General features: G+C 36.8%; 1 protein-coding gene across 1 annotated transcript in view; it reads right to left on the bottom strand.

The window, feature by feature from the left end:
- The window catches only part of LOC127987694 (uncharacterized), a 2,462,016-nt gene that overhangs the window by 1,155,245 nt on the left and 1,289,253 nt on the right, over nt 1-17,518 (bottom strand). The window lies entirely within an intron of this gene.

The following is a 17,518-nucleotide window of genomic DNA, read 5'->3' as shown; positions in this document are numbered from 1 at the left end:
AATAATTAAAGCTGCAAGCAGCGATGAACGGGCCCTCGCACCCGGGCTCACCGCCATCGTGTGGCTTTAGTAAAAAGGCGAACGTTGAGAAATATGCATTTAATGTCCTAAATATAAGTGGAATATATCAAAGTATATCCCATATATGTGCCAATCTTACCGTTGCCAGCAGGTGGCGCTATCATTATAATGGAATATTGGCCTTCAGATGTGTTCAGGCCAGGACTCTTATCAAACATGTGGAGTTTGGGGAAGATTGAACATTTTATGCTTGAGTTACAACAACTTCTCTTGCTGTGGCAAGACATCAAATTTTGTCATGGCGCCATGGAAACGCCCTTTAACAAAAACTCAAGATCTCCAAAAGTTAACATTGCACAGGCCTTTAGATTACACTGACCACAAAATATATGTTAATCTCAAAAAAATTATAGGAGTAGTTTGTCGCAGCGTAAAACATGTCACTTCCTGTTGCCAATAGGTGGCGCTATGACTATAACTGAATGTGGGCATGGAGATCTGTTAAGGGCAGAAGTTTTATCTAACATGTGAAGTTTGGGGCAGATTGGACATTGTATGTCTGAGTTACAGCAACTTCCTTTTTCATGGCGAAACATCGAAATTTGTCAGGCCGCCATGGACACGCCCTTTAACGAAATCTAAAGATCTTCGCAATTTAACATCGCAAATGGCTTAAGATTACACTGACCAGGTTTGGTGTTGATCTGAATAAATCTCTAGGAGGAGTTCGTTAAAGTACAACCCCTGAAAATGGCAAAAACAACGCCAATTTTGCAGAGAAAATTCTAAATAACCGACTTCCTGTTGGGATTTGGATTTCGTACCAAGAGACTTTTTTGTAGGTATTGGTGTGTTACATGTGTATACCAATTTTTGTACATGTACGTGAAACATAGCTCGAGGCGCACTCTGTTGAAAGTGTATAGGTGGCGCTATCGAGCCATTTTGCCACACCTGTTGGAATTTTGGCCTTCAGATGTGTTCAGGCCAGGACTCTTATCACACATGTGCAGTTTGGGGAAGATCGGACATTTTATGCCTGAGTTATAACATATTTTATTCCCATGGCGAGACATCGAATTTCGTGACGGCGCCATGGACACGCCTTTTAACGAAAACTCAAGATCTTCACAACTTAACATCGCACAGGCCTTTAGATTAGACTGACCACAAAAAATACATTGATTTCATAAAATTTCTAGGAGTAGTTCATCGCAGTGTAAAATATGTCACTTCCTGTTGCCAATAGGTGGCGCTATGACTATAACTGAATATGGGCATGTCAATCTGTTCAGGTCAGGAGTCTCATCAAACATGTGAAGTTTGGGGCAGATTGGTCATTGTATGTCTGAGTTATAGCAACTTCCTGTTTCATGGCGAATCATCGAAATTTGCCTGGCCACCACGGACACGCCCATTAACGAAAACTCAAAAGCTTCGCAATTTAACATCGCAAAGGCCTTCAGATTAGACATACCAAATTTGGTGTTGATCTGAATGAATCTCTAGGAGGAGTTCGTTAAAATACAACGCATGGAAATGACAAAAATGACACAAAATTTGCTCATAATATTAGTAATAACCGACTTTCTTTTGGGTTTCGGATTTTGCTCCAAGAGACTTTTTTGTAGGTATTGGAGAGTTACATGTGTATACCGATTTTCATACATGTACATGAAACGTAGCTCGAGGCGCACACCGTTGAACGTGTATAGGTGGCGCTGTTGAGCCATTTTGCCACACCCACTTCTGAAACCCATATCAGACGTAAATTTTCGCCAGTTCTGAGGTGTGTGCAAAGTTTCATGACTTTTCGAGCATGTTTAGGCCCTCAAAAATGCGATTCATTTTGGAGAATAATAATAATAATAATAATAATAATAATAATTAAAGCTGCAAGCAGCGATGAACGGGCCCTCGCACCCGGGCTCACCGCCATCGTGTGGCTTTAGTAAAAAGGTGAACGTTGAGAAATATGCATTTAATGTCCTAAATATAAGTGGAATATATCAAAGTATATCCCATATATGTGCCAATCTTACCGTTGCCAGCAGGTGGCGCTATCATTATAATGGAATATTGGCCTTCAGAGGTGTTCAGGCCAGGACTCTTATCAAACATGTGAAGTTTGGGGAAGATTGAACATTTTATGCTTGAGTTACAACAACTTCTCTTGCTGTGGCAAGACATCAAATTTTGTCATGGCGCCATGGAAACGCCCTTTAACAAAAACTCAAGATCTCCAAAAGTTAACATTGCACAGGCCTTTAGATTAGACTGACCACAAAATATATGTTAATCTCAAAATAATTATAGGAGTAGTTTGTCGCAGCGTAAAACATGTCACTTCCTGTTGCCAATAGGTGGCGCTATGACTATAACTGAATGTGGGCATGTAGATCTGTTAAGGGCAGAAGTTTTATCTAACATGTGAAGTTTGGGGCAGATTGGACATTGTATGTCTGAGTTACAGCAACTTCCTTTTTCATGGCGAAACATCGAAATTTGTCAGGCCCCCATGGACACGCCCTTTAACGAAATCTAAAGATCTTCGCAATTTAACATTGCAAAGGGCTTAAGATTACACTGACCAGGTTTGGTGTTGATCTGAATAAATCTCTAGGAGGAGTTCGTTAAAGTACAACCCCTGAAAATGGCAGAAACAACGCCAATTTTGCAGAGAAAATTCGAAATAACCGACTTCCTGTTGGGATTCGGATTTCGTACCAAGAGACTTTTTTGTAGGTATTGGTGTGTTACATGTGTATACCGATTTTTGTACATGTACGTGAAACATAGCTCGAGGCACACTCTGTTGAAAGTGTATAGGTGGCGCTATCGAGCCATTTTGCCACACCTGATGGAATTTTGGCCTTCAGATGTGTTCAGGCCAGGACTCTTATCACACATGTGCAGTTTGGGGAAGATCGGACATTTTATGCCTGAGTTATAACATCTTTTATTCCCATGGCGAGACATCGAACTTCTTGACGGCGCCATGGACACGCCTTTAAACGAAAACTCAAGATCTTCACATCTTAACATCGCACAGGCCTTTAGATTAGACTGACCACAAAAAGTACATTGATGTCATAAAATTTCTAGGAGTAGTTCATTGCAGTGTAAAATATGTCACTTCCTGTTGCCAGTAGGTGGCGCTATGACTATAACTGAATATGGGCATGTCAATCTGTTCAGGTCAGGATTCTCATCAAACATGTGAAGTTTGGGGCAGATTGGTAATTGTATGTCTGAGTTATAGCAACTTCCTGTTTCATGGCGAATCATCGAAATTCGCCAGGCCGCCACGGACCCGCCCATTAACGAAAACTCAAAAGCTTCGCAATTTAACATCGCAAAGGCCTTCAGATTAGGCATACCAAATTTGGTGTTGATCTGAATGAATCTCTAGGAGGAGTTCGTTAAAATACAACGCATGGAAATGACAAAAATGACACAAAATTTGCTCATAATATTAGTAATAACCGACTTCCTGTTGGGTTTCGGATTTTGCTCCAAGAGACTTTTTTGTAGGTATTGGAGAGTTACATGTGTATACCGATTTTCATACATGCACATGAAACGTAGCTCGAGGTGCACACCGTTGAACGTGTATAGGTGGCGCTGTTGAGCCATTTTGCCACACCCACTTCTGAAACCCATATCAGACGTAAATTTTCGCCAGTTCTGAGGTGTGTGCAAAGTTTCATGACTTTTCGAGCATGTTTAGGCCCTCAAAAATGCGATTAATTTTGGAGAAGAAGAATAATAATAATAATAATAATAATAATAATAATAATAATAATAAACGGAGCAATTCCAAGAGGGTCCTCACACCATCGGTGCTCGGGCCCTAATAATAATAATAAACGGAGCAATTCCAAGAGGGTCCTCACACCATCGGTGCTCGGGCCCTAATTAAAGCTGCAAGCAGCGATGAACGGGCCCTCGCACCCGGGCTCACCGGCAGCGAGTGGCTTTAGTTAATAGGTGAACGGTGAGAAATATGCGTTTAAACTCATAAATATAAGTAGAATATATCAATGTTTATTCCATATATGTGCCAATCTTCCTGTTGCCAGCAGGTGGCGCTATCATTATAATGGAATATTGGCCTTCAGATGTGTTCAGGGCAGGACTTTTATGGAACATGTGAGGTTTGGGGAGGATTGGACATTTTATGCCTCAGTTACAACAACATCCTATTTCATGTCAAAACATCGAAATTTGTCAGGCCGCCATGGACACGCCCTTTAACGAAACCTCAAGATCTTCGCAATTTGAGATCGCAAAAGGCTTTAGATTACACTGACCAAGTTTGGTGTTGATCTGAATAAATCTCTAGGAGGAGTTTGTTAAAGTCCAACCCCTGAAAATGGCCAAAACAACACTAATTTTGCAGAGAAAATTCTAAATAACTGACTTCCTTTTGGGATTCGGATTTCGTACCAAGAGACTTTTTCGTAGATATTGGTGTGTTACATGTGTGTACCGATTTTTGTACATGTACGTGAAACATAGCTCGAGGCGCACTCCGTTTAAAGTGTATACGCACTCCGTTGAAAGTGTATAGGTGGCGCTATCGAGCCATTTTGCCACACTCTATGGAATATTGGCCTTAAGATCTGCTTAGGCCAGGACCCTTATCACACATGTGAAGTTTGGGCAAGATCGGACATTTTATGCCTGAGTTATAACATCTTTTATTCCCATGGCGAGACATTGAACTTCATCACGGCGCCATGGACACGCCTTTTAACAAAAACTCGAGATCTTCACAACTAAACATCACACAGGTCTTTAGATTAGACTGACCATAAAAAAGACATTGATGTCATAACATTTCTAGGAGTAGTCTGTCACAGTGTAAAATATGTCACTTCCTGTTGCCAATAGGTGGCGCTATGACTATAACTGAATATGGGCATGTAGATCTGTTCAGGTCAAGAGTCTTATCCAACATGTGAAGTTTGGGGCAGATTGGACATTGTATGTCTGAGTTACAGCAACTTCCTTTTTCATGGCGAAACATCGAAATTTGTCAGGCCGCCATGGACACGCCCTTTAACGAAACCTCAAGTCCTTCGCAATTTTAGATCGCAAATGGCTTTAGATTACACTGACCACGTTTGGTGTTGATCTGAATAAATCTCTAGGAGGAGTTCGTTAAAGTACAACCCCTGAAAATGGCAAAAACAACACCAATTTTGCAGGGAAAATTCAAAATAACCGACTTCCTGTTGGGATTCCGATTTCGTACCAAGAGACTTTTTTGTAGATATTGGTGAGTTACATGTGTGTACCAATTTTTGTACATGTACGTGAAACATAGCTCGAGGCACACTCCGTTGAAAGTGTATAGGTGGCGCTATCGAGCCATTCTGCCACACCCGGTGGAATTTTGGCCTTCATATCTGTTCAGGCCAGGACCCTTATCACACATGTGAAGTTTGGGCAAGATCCGACACTTTATGCCTGAGTTATAACATCTTTTATTCCCATGGCGAGACATCGAACTTCGTCACGGCGCCATGGACACGCCTTTTAACGAAAACTCAAGATCTTCACAACTGAACATCGCACAGGCCTTTAGATTAGATTGACCACAACAAATACATTGATGTCATAAAATTTCTAGAAATAGTCTATCACAGTGTAAAATATGTCACTTCCTGTTGCCAATAGGTGGCGCTATGACTATAACTGAATATGGGCATGTCAATCTGTTCAGGTTCAGAGTCTCATCAAACATGTGAAGTTTGGGGCAGATTGGAAATTGTATGTCTGAGTTATAGCAACTTCATTTTTCATGGCGAATCATCGAAATTCGCCAGGCCGCCACAGACACGCCCTTCAACGAAAACTCAAGATCTTCGCAATTTAACATCGCAAAGGCCTTTAGATTAGGCATACCAAATTTGGTGTTGATTTGAAGAAATCTCTAGGAGGAGTTCGTTAAAATACAACATATGGAAATGACCAAAATTACACAAAATTTGCTCATAATATTACAAATAACCGACTTCCTGTTGGTTTTAGAATTTTGCTCCAAGAGTCTTTTTTGTAGGTATTGGTGTGTTACATATGTGTGCCAATTTTCGTGCATGTACGTGAAACATAGCTCGAAGGCTGTTGATTTTCTTCGTATAGGTGGCGCTGTCGAGCCATTTTGACACACCCTCTTCTGAATCCTATATCAGACAAAAATTTTCACCTGGTTTTACGCGTGTGCAAAGTTTCATGACTTTTTGAGCATGTTTAAGCCCTCAAAAATGCGATTCATTTTGGAGAAGCGGAAGAATAAGAATAATAATAATAAACAGAGCAGATACAATAGGGTCCTCACACCATCGGTGCTCGGGCCCTAATTAAAGCTGCAAGCAGCGATGATCGGGCCCTCGCACCCGGGCTCACCGCCAGCAAGCGGCTTTAGTAAAAAAAGCGAACGGCGAGAAATATGCATTTAAAGTCGTAAATATAAGTGGAATATGTCAAAGTCATTTATATGTGCCAATCTTCTTTTTGCCAGCAGGTGGCGCTATCATTATAATGGAATATTTTCCTTCAGATGTGTTCAGGCAAAGACTCTTATCAAACATTTGAAGTTTGGGGAAGATCGAATATTTTATGCCTGAGTTACAACAACTTCTCTTCCTATGGCGAGACATCAATTTTGTCATGGCGCCATGGACACGACCCTTAACAAAAACTCAAGATAGACTGACCACGAAAAAGACATTAATGTCAAAAAATTTCTAGGAGTAGTTTGTCGCAGTGTAAAATATGACACTTCCTGTTGCCAATAGGGGGCACTATATATCTTTGTTGTTCTGTCCTTTCATCTGCTCACTGCATTTGTTAACTGTGTCTTACAAGTGGTTTTTAAAAGTAAAAATTACTTCAATTTCAGTCTCTTTCAATATAAGTGTTTATATAAATGTTAATTAAAGCTTAGTTAAAATATTTTAATACATTATTAATAATATTTTTTTTATTACATTTTTATTTTAAAATTAGTTTATGTACTGTGAAAAAACATAAATAATAATATTTTTAATGATAGGAATAACTAACATAAAAAAAGATTAATAAATTATCTGAAAAATAGATTGTTCATTGTTAGTTCATGTTAGTTAATGCATTAACTAATGTAAACCAAAGAGAGCTTATTCGCACTTTTCATGATCTATAACCATTTTTAAAAATACTTTTATTGATCTATAAACATTTCTGAAATTATTATATAAAACTATATTACCAGTAAAATTCATTAGCTTTTTAAAATACATATTGTTTTACTTTGAAAGATTTTTATAAATAATTTAAATGCTTTATAGACGTTTCTAAAACAATTATTTAAAAGTAATCCTATAGCTCCATCTGGTGGTGGCCATGATAGGTATTACACACTGCAAGTTTGGTGTTGCTATCTGAACCAGTCCGAATGAAGCGTTCCTAAATGGAGCAGGAAAACAGGACAGACTGTGCATATACCTATGCAAGGCCAGGTTCACAAGCTCTATCTGTAATGCATATTTTTTTCAGAGCCCATGTTAATGGATCAGAGCATTCACACTGCACATGGTAAAAGATGTGAACAGAAAAGGTTAGAAGTAGAAAGGTGTGAAAAGAATGAATATCTAGCGCATGAGCATAGAGAGAGTTGTGAGTGCACAGGACACAGTTTGAGCAGAGGAAATGGGTTTTACGTGCGCGCACGCTCTCCGAGCAAAAGCAGCATGTATCAGAGGACGCGTTTTTTGTCAAAGTAAAGGAAATGTTCATGCAAGCGGAGAGATTCATGCTCGCACATTATTTTAATGTGTTTTTGCGTAACAATAACATGCTCTCGCTACTGCGTCTGCACCACATACACATACTGTATACACTCTTCAAACAGTGAACCTGTATAATCTATAACAAATCTATTTCAACACCTGAAGCATCGCTACAATGAGCTCAATGACCAATGCATGACAAGAAGACATGCCTAAAAATTCAGCACTCCTGAATATGAGTATTTCACTTCCAGCCATTGAGGAAAATTATATATATCACTCATAAATCATGAAATACCAGATCTATAGTATTTATTAAGATTGATGTGATTTGAAATTGGTAAAATGTACTTGGAAAAAAATGTCATCAGAATATCAACGTGCCTTATTATTATGTACTTTGTGAAAAAGCATTTTTAACAATTTTATTGATCTATAAGCATTTGTAAAATATGTTTGCCTGCATTACAGCTTAGTCTTTATCTGTGAGCTGAACTGTTTTACTGTTAAATCAGCAAGATTGTGTAAATTCAGGTCATGTCATGTCATGTCACAGAATGGCTGTCATAGGTCAGTATCAAATAAGTTTAAAATTATTATCAGAATAAAAAAATATATACAAGTCATCGTGTATGTATTTTTAAAATCTTTTTTTATTTTGCAATTTACATAATTCTTAACCTAATTATATAAAATCATTTTGTCTGAGCCCTACAAATTGTACTAGGTTTTTTTCGTCCCTAAAAATGATAGAAAATGATAGAGAGATTTCTTAAGCTGTAATGATGAAAAAAATCAACAACACACAATTACAGTTTTTTTTCTGGTGATTAAAGAGATGTTAACTCTCTCTCTCTCTCCCTATCTCTCTCTCTCTCTGTCAGGCAGGTCCTCAAGCACCCCCCCCCCCCTTTCCCTCACACAGAGACAATGCCAGAGAGTGAGATCAGATGTCTGACAGTTTTATAATTTTATTTTAATCTTACAGTGTTGTAAAGTTGTGAAACTATGCATATTTCCTCAGAATCGCATGTTCTCTAAATGAAAAATGGTTTTGAAATGTTTGGAAGCTGCAATTTAAAAATACAAGACAATTAATGTTTCCCTTTTTACTGTTATTTCAAAAAATCACCACGGCAAAACCGTTCAAGCTATTCAAAATCCATTCGCAATTTAAGTTCCTCAATGTTTTTTCAACATGTAGACAAAGTTTGGTGTGTATAGTGCACTTCCCCTGTGAGGAGTATGCATTAATTCACAGCCGAATTTGCCAAAAATACATATTCAAATCAAAATAGCTGACTTCCTGTTGGTCGTAGCTTATGACTGTGAATTAGAAAATTGTCCGTCTTGATAAGAACAATTTATGTACCAAGTTTGGTGTCTGTAGCTAAAACTAACCCCCCCACTTTTGACAAAAGGTGGCGCTATAGAGTGCCTCTATCACGTCCTTTTAAAAGCTTATGCCATTGTCTAGATATCATTAATACGGATATGTGTTCTGAGTTTAATGTAAATCTGAGCTTGTTGTCTGCCTCAAAATCACCATAACAGAATATTCAAGTTTGACACGTTGCCATGGCAACACTATATTAGATATCAGTATACCCACAACAGATTTACATCAGCTGTATTTTGTCATTATTCTGATGAAGTTTGAAGCAAATCGAGTAAAAATAAGACGCTGAATTAAAAGAATTTTGAAAATGACACACTTCCTGCTGCCAGTTGGTGGCGCTGTAACTTTGACACCTTATAGTTACATATATGCGAGTAACATATTACAATAAACAAACCGATGAAGTTTGATGAAACTCAGGAAATGTACGCAGATGTTATTAGGCACTTCCTGTTTCAAATTTTGTGCCCTAATTTCAACGCCTCACCACGGGCGAACCGTTCGAGATATCAAAAATCCCCTCGCAATTTTTCATCCTCAATGTCTTGAGATCATGTTCACCAAGTTTTGTGACGAACAGGTGGAAAACCTCAGAGGAGTATTTCAAATTCCAGAGCATGCTTTTTTTAAACAGCCCTGAATAGCTGACTTCCTGTTGGGCGGAGCCTATGACATAGAGTGTGAAAGTTGTTCGGCTCAATGAGATCTATAAGTGTACTGAGTTTCATATAAATACATGTAAGTATGTGTGAGCTATGGTTCAGGATTTTCTGACGGTGTTCCAGGGGGCGCTGTAGAGCTCCTATGCCACGCCCGGGTTCCAGTCTCTGCGGCGACCTGATGGCCGCAGGTTCCAATGTGTATGCCAATTTTCAAGAGTTTTTGAGTATGTTAAGGCCCCCAAAAACCCCCGGAAGGTTAAAAAAAAAATAAAAATAATAAGAAATATAGCTGCAAGCAGCGATGGCGGGCTCAAGCCACCAATGCCATCGCCACCCCCGGTGGCATCAGGTAAACTGTGCCCAGCGGGCACATGCATTCACAATATCCCTCTGGCAGTGAAGTTTTAAGGGATATGGCAGTTAAAGGGTTAATCCGAATCATCTAGACTTTAAAATCACATTCACAGAACTATATATATATATATATATATATATATATATATATATATATATATATATAACTTTAGTAACACTTTACAATAAGATTTCATTTATAAACATTATGTTAACATGAATAATATTTATATAGCATTCATTCATGTCAGTTAATATTCCAAACTTAAACATTAAAACATTGTTTTATTGTGATTTTTTCCTAGCACATTTTACCAATTCCAAACCATATCAATCTTAATAACTACCATTATTTTTTATTTAATCATTTATGAGTGCTATACAATAGTCCAGGAAAGCTGGAAGAGAAAAACAGGTCAAGAAGAACTGACAAAAAGAATTGCAAAATAATTAGGAAATAATGTGAAGATTAATTTTTAGTCAATTCTGCAAGACAGACTTTCAGGAAAGGAGGTGGAATAAAAATGAGCTACTAAATCTTAATCCTGGATTCTGGAATATATACTCCTCAAACCATCGAACAAGAGGAGGTGGTGCTGGTCCTTCACGAGTCACTCTAATCTGTTCATAAAGCCTATATATAAAGTCTTAATATATAGTATTTCACAATACTTCATGGTATTCTAATTAAATCATTTTTTGGAATCTTAAGTCTCTCAGAGCCTGACACCGAGTAATTCTGGAGACTCCAAGAAAGTGGCAGTTCTGTAAAATGTTGGCGCTGGAGACTAAATGCTCCCTGATAGTTTCACACCTAATTCACTTAACACACACACACACACACACACACACATTACCCACAGTGACAGTGGGACTGAGTGACATCAGATGTATGATAGTTTTTTAATTTTCTATCATCCATATAGTGTTGTATAGTCATGAAACTATTGTCATGAGACCAGTCATTCTGAGGAAATATGCCTCAGAATGACTTGTCTTTTATGTGTACATTTTTTTTAAGTGTTTAGAAGCTGCACTTTAAAAAAATAAAAAGACATTTACTGGTTCCTTTTTTACTATTATTTCAAAAAAATCACCACGACAAAACCATTCAAGCTATCCAAAATTCATTCACACCTGTTCTGTAAGATTAATTCTTTAAACAGTGGTAAAAAAGGATGTGGTGCTGAACCTTCAAGAGTCACTCAAAACGTATCTGTCCATAAAGCCTATAAAGAATTATTCTTAATATACAGTTCACAATACTTCAGCTTGTTATTCTAATTAAGTGAGCGTCATTTTATCAGTAAAATTCCTAAAATACATATTATTTTATTTGAAAGATTTCTATAAATGATTTAAATCATACTCGTTTCTACAATAAGTATTTAAAAGTAATCCTATAGCTCCCTCTGGTGACCATTATTGGTACTAGGAATTGCAAGCTTGATTTATACGTTATGATAGTTTTAATTTTATGCTGGCTCTTGAAAATGATAAAGCTATGAAACTTACTGTGCTTCCTTCAAATGAGGACTTCTACTTATATAAAAAATTATGAAGAGTTAGAATGAAAAATTGTAAAGATATAGTAAAATAACTATTGTATTTTTTTATGTTACTTTAATAAATCTCTATGGCAACACCATTTAAGCTATCCTAAACCCATTCACAATTTAACATCTCAGTATATTGGCATAATGTTGAAAAAGGAGTATGGAGTAGTATGAATTCATTTACAGGCTGATTTTATCATAAATCCACAATAAAATTTCTGAGTTCTGTATCAATCTGTGTTGTTGTTTGTTTATTTTTATCTTTTATTTTTCATAGGAAGATAACTTACTCTCCTTTTTAATAAATGTGCTTATAAACCAAGGACAAGCTATTTATAGCTGTATTTATAAACTGCTTACTACTGACTATTAATATTGGGACAAGGCTTTATAAAGCATGAACTGACTATTTAATAATGAGTGCAGTTATTATAAAGTGTTATCAATGCATTTGCTAATGTTAACAAATTAGACATTATTTTACAAGTGTTATCAAATCCTCAAATGACTCATAAGCATTTGTGAAAGTTCTGCTTGCATTACAGCTTAGTATTGATCTGTGAGCTGAACAGATTTACTGTTACATCCATGAGATTATGTAAATTCAAATGAATATAATGTCACAGGATGTCATAGGTCAGTATCAAATGAGTTTGAAATTATTATTTGCAGCACAAATAAGTTTTTTTTAGGATTTTTAAAAATCCCTAAAACTGTCAGAAAAAGGTTAAGGCCTAAGCTATTTCTATGTGAGTGGCTAAATTTATTTTTGTTTTTATAATTGTAATACACATACTATGAAATTATACAAAATGTATAAAAAGGTAAATAAATAAGTACGCACACATTAAAAAAGCAGCCAAGTCGAATGAGTTTCCTTTTTTATATAGATTAAAATTGAAGACAGAAGCAAGTGGTAAATGTGGTCACTTTAATATTCAAATCCAGTAGATCCAGTTTATGTTCACGTGGCTGTTTTCGTTTATATTCGCCAAGCTTTTCTGTGTTTTGAAATAATCTTGTCCGTGATGTGTTCGTTCGTACGACGAAAGGCAGAAACCTGCAGCTCAAGAGATATATGTTATTCTGCCAGTCGCGCTTTCAAATAGTCTTGCACTCTTAAACTGGTCACAAACACCTGCATTTACCTCTTGTTGTGTTACAATGGGTTTATTGTGTGCATTTGTGGTAATATTTTATTTTAAAAAGCTCTTAAACAAGAATAAATTCGTTTGTTTTGAGCTCGACACTGTACGCGCTGATCGGAGCGGTGATTTCAGATAGGCAGGGACAAATATTTCATTTTCACACAAACAGTTCAAAAACATCTTAATTTAGCTCTTGGTGTGTTCTAATTGGTTGATTGTGTGATATCGCTGTAATAATTTATTTTTAAAAGCTTTAAAACAGGACTAAATTCGTTTTCTCTGAGCTCTTTACTCCAGACGCTCGTGATCAGAGCGGTGATTCATCTCTCCTATTTCTCACGTATCTCTGGCCAGAAATAATTTATCCATGAGCCCTGAACCGGTAATAATCAGATATGTTGGTTTAGCTTGTCAGTGTGAATTAAATCTAAGTATTTGTTTGTATTTTTAACCGATTTAAAAGTGAAAGTAAAAGTTCGGGAATTGAACCTGTAGGGGCGCAGTTTCTCTCAGACAATGGAAGTCTGAAGCACACATACTCAAACAGAGGGACAGAGTGAGATGAGATGTCTGACAGTTTTTTAATTTTCTGTTATCCATACAGTGTTGTAAAGTCGTGAAACTATGCATATTTCCTCAGAATGACTTTTTCATCTGTATGAAAAAATTATTTGACATGTTTGGAAGCTGCAATTTAAAAATACAATAATGATTCCCTTTGTAAGGTCATTTAAAAAAATCACCACGGCAAAACCATTCAAGCTATCCAAAATCCATTCACAATTTAATTTCCTATCAGAAATACTGATGTGTGTTCAGAGTTTTGTGAATTTCTAATTATGTTATTTGCCTCAAAATCACCTGAGAAGTATTCCAGTTTGACATGTTGCCACGGCAACAATTTTTTAGATATCAATATCCCCCTTGCAGATTTATATCGGCTGTGTTTTAACATTATTCTGATGAAGTTTGAAGCAAATCGAGTAATAATAAGATGCTGAATTCAAATCATTTTGAAAATGACACACTTCCTTCTGCCAGTTGGTGGCGCTATAACTTTGACTCCTAATAGTCACATATATGCGATCGACATTATACAACGAATAATCTGATGAAGTTTGATTAAAATCAGGAAATGTATGTGGATGGTATTAGACACTTCCTGTTTCTAATTTCTCGCCATAATTTCAACGCCTCGCCACGAGCAAACCGTTCGAGATATCAAAAATCCCCTGGCAATTTTTCATCCCCAGTGTCTTGAGATCATGTTGACCGAGTTTGGCGGCAATCGAGAAAAAAACCTATGACAAGTATTTCAAATTCCAGAGCATGCGCTTTTTACATAACTCTAAATAGCTGACTTCCTGTTGGGTGGAGCCTATGACATGCAATACGAAAGTTGTTTGGCACGATGAGATCTATATGTGTACTGAGTTTCATATGAATATGTGCAATTATGTGTGAGCTATACATCAACATTTCTGACTGTGTTCCAGGGGGCGCCGTAGAGCCCCTGTGCCACGCCCGGGTCCCAGCCTCTGCAGGCTCCTAAAGGCCACAGATTCCAAAGTGTGCACGAATTTTCAAGAGTTTTTGAGTATGTTAAGGACCCCAAAAGCCCCCACAACTTTGACGAAAAATTTGAATACTAAACCCTAAATAGCCAACTTCCTGTTGGGCGGAGCCTATGATATGCAATACAAAAGTTGTTTGGATTGATGAGATTTATATGTGTACCGAGTTTCATACGTCTACGAGCAAGAATGTATGATATATGGCCCTCCATATTCCAGGGGGCGCTGTAGAGCCCCTGTGCCACGCCCGTGTATCAGTCTCTGCCCGGCCCTAATGGCCGCAGGTTCCAATCTGTGTGCCAATTTTCAAGACTTTTTAAGCACGTTAAGGGCCCCAAAAGCCCCCGAGACGTTGGAAAAAAAAAAAAATAATAATAATAATAAAAAATAATCCTAAGGAAAACAATAGGCCTCTCGCCCTTTGGGCTTGAGCCCTAATAATCCTTAGGGGAACAATAGGGCCCTGCGCCCATTGGCTCGGGCCCTAATTAAAGCTGCAAGCAGCGATGATCGGGCCCTCGCCCCCGGGCTCACCGCCAGCAAGCGACTTTAATAAAAAAGGCGAACGGCGAGAAATATGCATTTAAAGTCGTAAATATAAGCGGAATATGCCATTTATGGTCATTTATATGTGCCAATCTTCCTTTTGCCAGCAGGTGGCGCTATCATTATAATGGAAAATTTTCCTTCAGATGTGTTCAGGCCAAGACTCTTATGGAACATTTGATGTTTGGGAAGATCGAATATTTTATGCCTGAGTTACAACAACTTCTCTTTCTATGGCGAGACATCAGTTTTGTCATGGCGGCATGGAAACGACTTTTAACAAAAACTCAAGATAGACTTACCACAAAAAAGTCAAAAAAATTCTAGGAGTAGTTTGTCGCAGCATAAAATATGACACTTTCTGTTGCCAAAAGGGGGCACTATATATCTTTGTTGTTGTGTCCTTTCATCTGTTCACTGCATTTGTTAACTGTGTCTTACATGCGGTTTTTAAAAGTAAAAATTACTTCCATATCAGTCTCTTTCAATATAAGTGTTTATATAAATGTTAATTAAAGCTTAGTTAAAATATTTTAATACATTATTAATAATATTTTTTTTAATTACATTTTTATTTTAAGATTAGTTTATGTACTGTGAAATAACATAAACAATAATATTTTTAATGATAGGAATAACTAACATAAAAAAAGATTAATAAATGATCTGAAAAATAGATTGTTAATTGTTAGTTCATGTTAGTTAATGCATTAACTAATGTAAACCAAAGAGAGCTTATTATAAATTGTTGCAAAACACCTTTCATGATCTATAACCATTTTTAAAAATACTTTTATTGATCTATAAACATTTCTGAAATTATTATATAAAACTATATTACCAGTAAAATTCATTAGCTTTTTAAAATACATATTATTTTACTTTGAAAGATTTTTATAAATGATTTAAATGCAGTATACAGTTTCTAAAACAATTATTTAAAAGTAATCCTATAGCTCCATCTGGTGGTGGCCATAATAGGTATTACACACTGCACGTTTGGTGTTGCTATCTGAACCAGTCCGAATGAAGCGTTCCTAAATGGAGCGCGAGAACAGGACAGACTGTTCATATGACTATGCAAGGTCAGGTTCACAAGCTCTATCTGTAATGCATATTTTTTTCAGAGCCCATGTTAATGGATCAGAGCATTCACACTGCACATGGTAAAAGATGTGAACAGAAAAGGTTAGAAGAAGAAAGGTGTGAAAAGAATGAATATAGTGCATGAGCATAGAGAGAGTTGTGAGTACACATGACACAGTTTGAGCAGAGGAAACAGGTTTTAAGTGTGCGCACATTCTCCGAGCAAAAGTAGCATGTATCAGAGGACGTATTTTGTGACAAGGTAAAGGAAATGTGCATGCAAGCGGAGAGAATCATGCTCGCGCATTATTTTAATGCGTTTTTGCGTTACAATAACATGCTCTCGCTTCTGCGTCTGCACCACATACACATACTGTATACACTCTGCAAACAGTGAACCTGTATAATGTATAAAAAATCTATTTCAACACCTGAAGCATCGCTACAATGAGCTCTATGACCAATGCATGACAAGAAGACATGCCTAAAAATTCAGCACTCCTGAATATGAGCTTTTCACTTCCAGCCTTCGAGGACAATTATATATATATCACTCATAAATCATGAAATACCAAATCTATAGTATTGTGATTATTGTGTATTAGTCATGTGATTTGAATTTGGTAAAATGTGCTTGGAAAAAAAATGTCATCAGAATATCAACTATTATTATTATGCACTTTGTGAAAAAGCATTTTTAACGAATTTATTGATCTATATGCATTTGTAAAATATGTTTGCCTACATTACAGCTTAGTCTTTATCTGTGAGCTGAACTGTTTTACTGTTAAATCAGCAATATTGTGTAAATTCAGGTCATGTCATGTCATGTCATGTCACGTCACAGAATGTCTGTCATAGGTCATTATCAAATAAGTTTAAAATTATTATCAGAATAAAAAAATATATACAAGTCACCGTGTATGTATTTTTAAAATCTTTTTTTATTTTGCAATTAACATAATTCTTAACCTAATTATATAAAATCATTTTGTCTGAGCCCTACAAATTGTATTAGGTTTTTTTTCGTCCCTAAAACTGACAGAAAATGATAGAGAGATTTCTTAAGCTGTAATGATGAAAAAAAATCAACAATACACAATTACAGTTTTTTTTTTCTGGCGATTAAAGAGATGTTAACTCTCTCTCTCTCTCTCTCTCTCTCTCTCTCTCTCAGGCAGGCCCTCAAGCACCCCTACCCCTCCCCCTCCCCGTCCTTTCCCTCACACAGAGAGAATGCCAGAGAGTGAGATCAGATGTCTGACAGTTTTATAATTTTCTTTTAATCATACAGTGTTGTAAAGTCGTGAAACTATGCATATTTCCTCAGAATAACATGTTCTCTAAATGAAAAAATGGTTTTGAAATGTTTGGAAGCTGCAATTTAAAAATAC

Source organism: Carassius gibelio, chromosome B22, assembly GCF_023724105.1.
Source record: "Carassius gibelio isolate Cgi1373 ecotype wild population from Czech Republic chromosome B22, carGib1.2-hapl.c, whole genome shotgun sequence".
Taxonomy (NCBI): domain Eukaryota; kingdom Metazoa; phylum Chordata; class Actinopteri; order Cypriniformes; family Cyprinidae; genus Carassius; species Carassius gibelio.
Note: the sequence above shows the minus strand (reverse complement) of the source record. Positions and strands in the feature narration are given on the sequence as shown.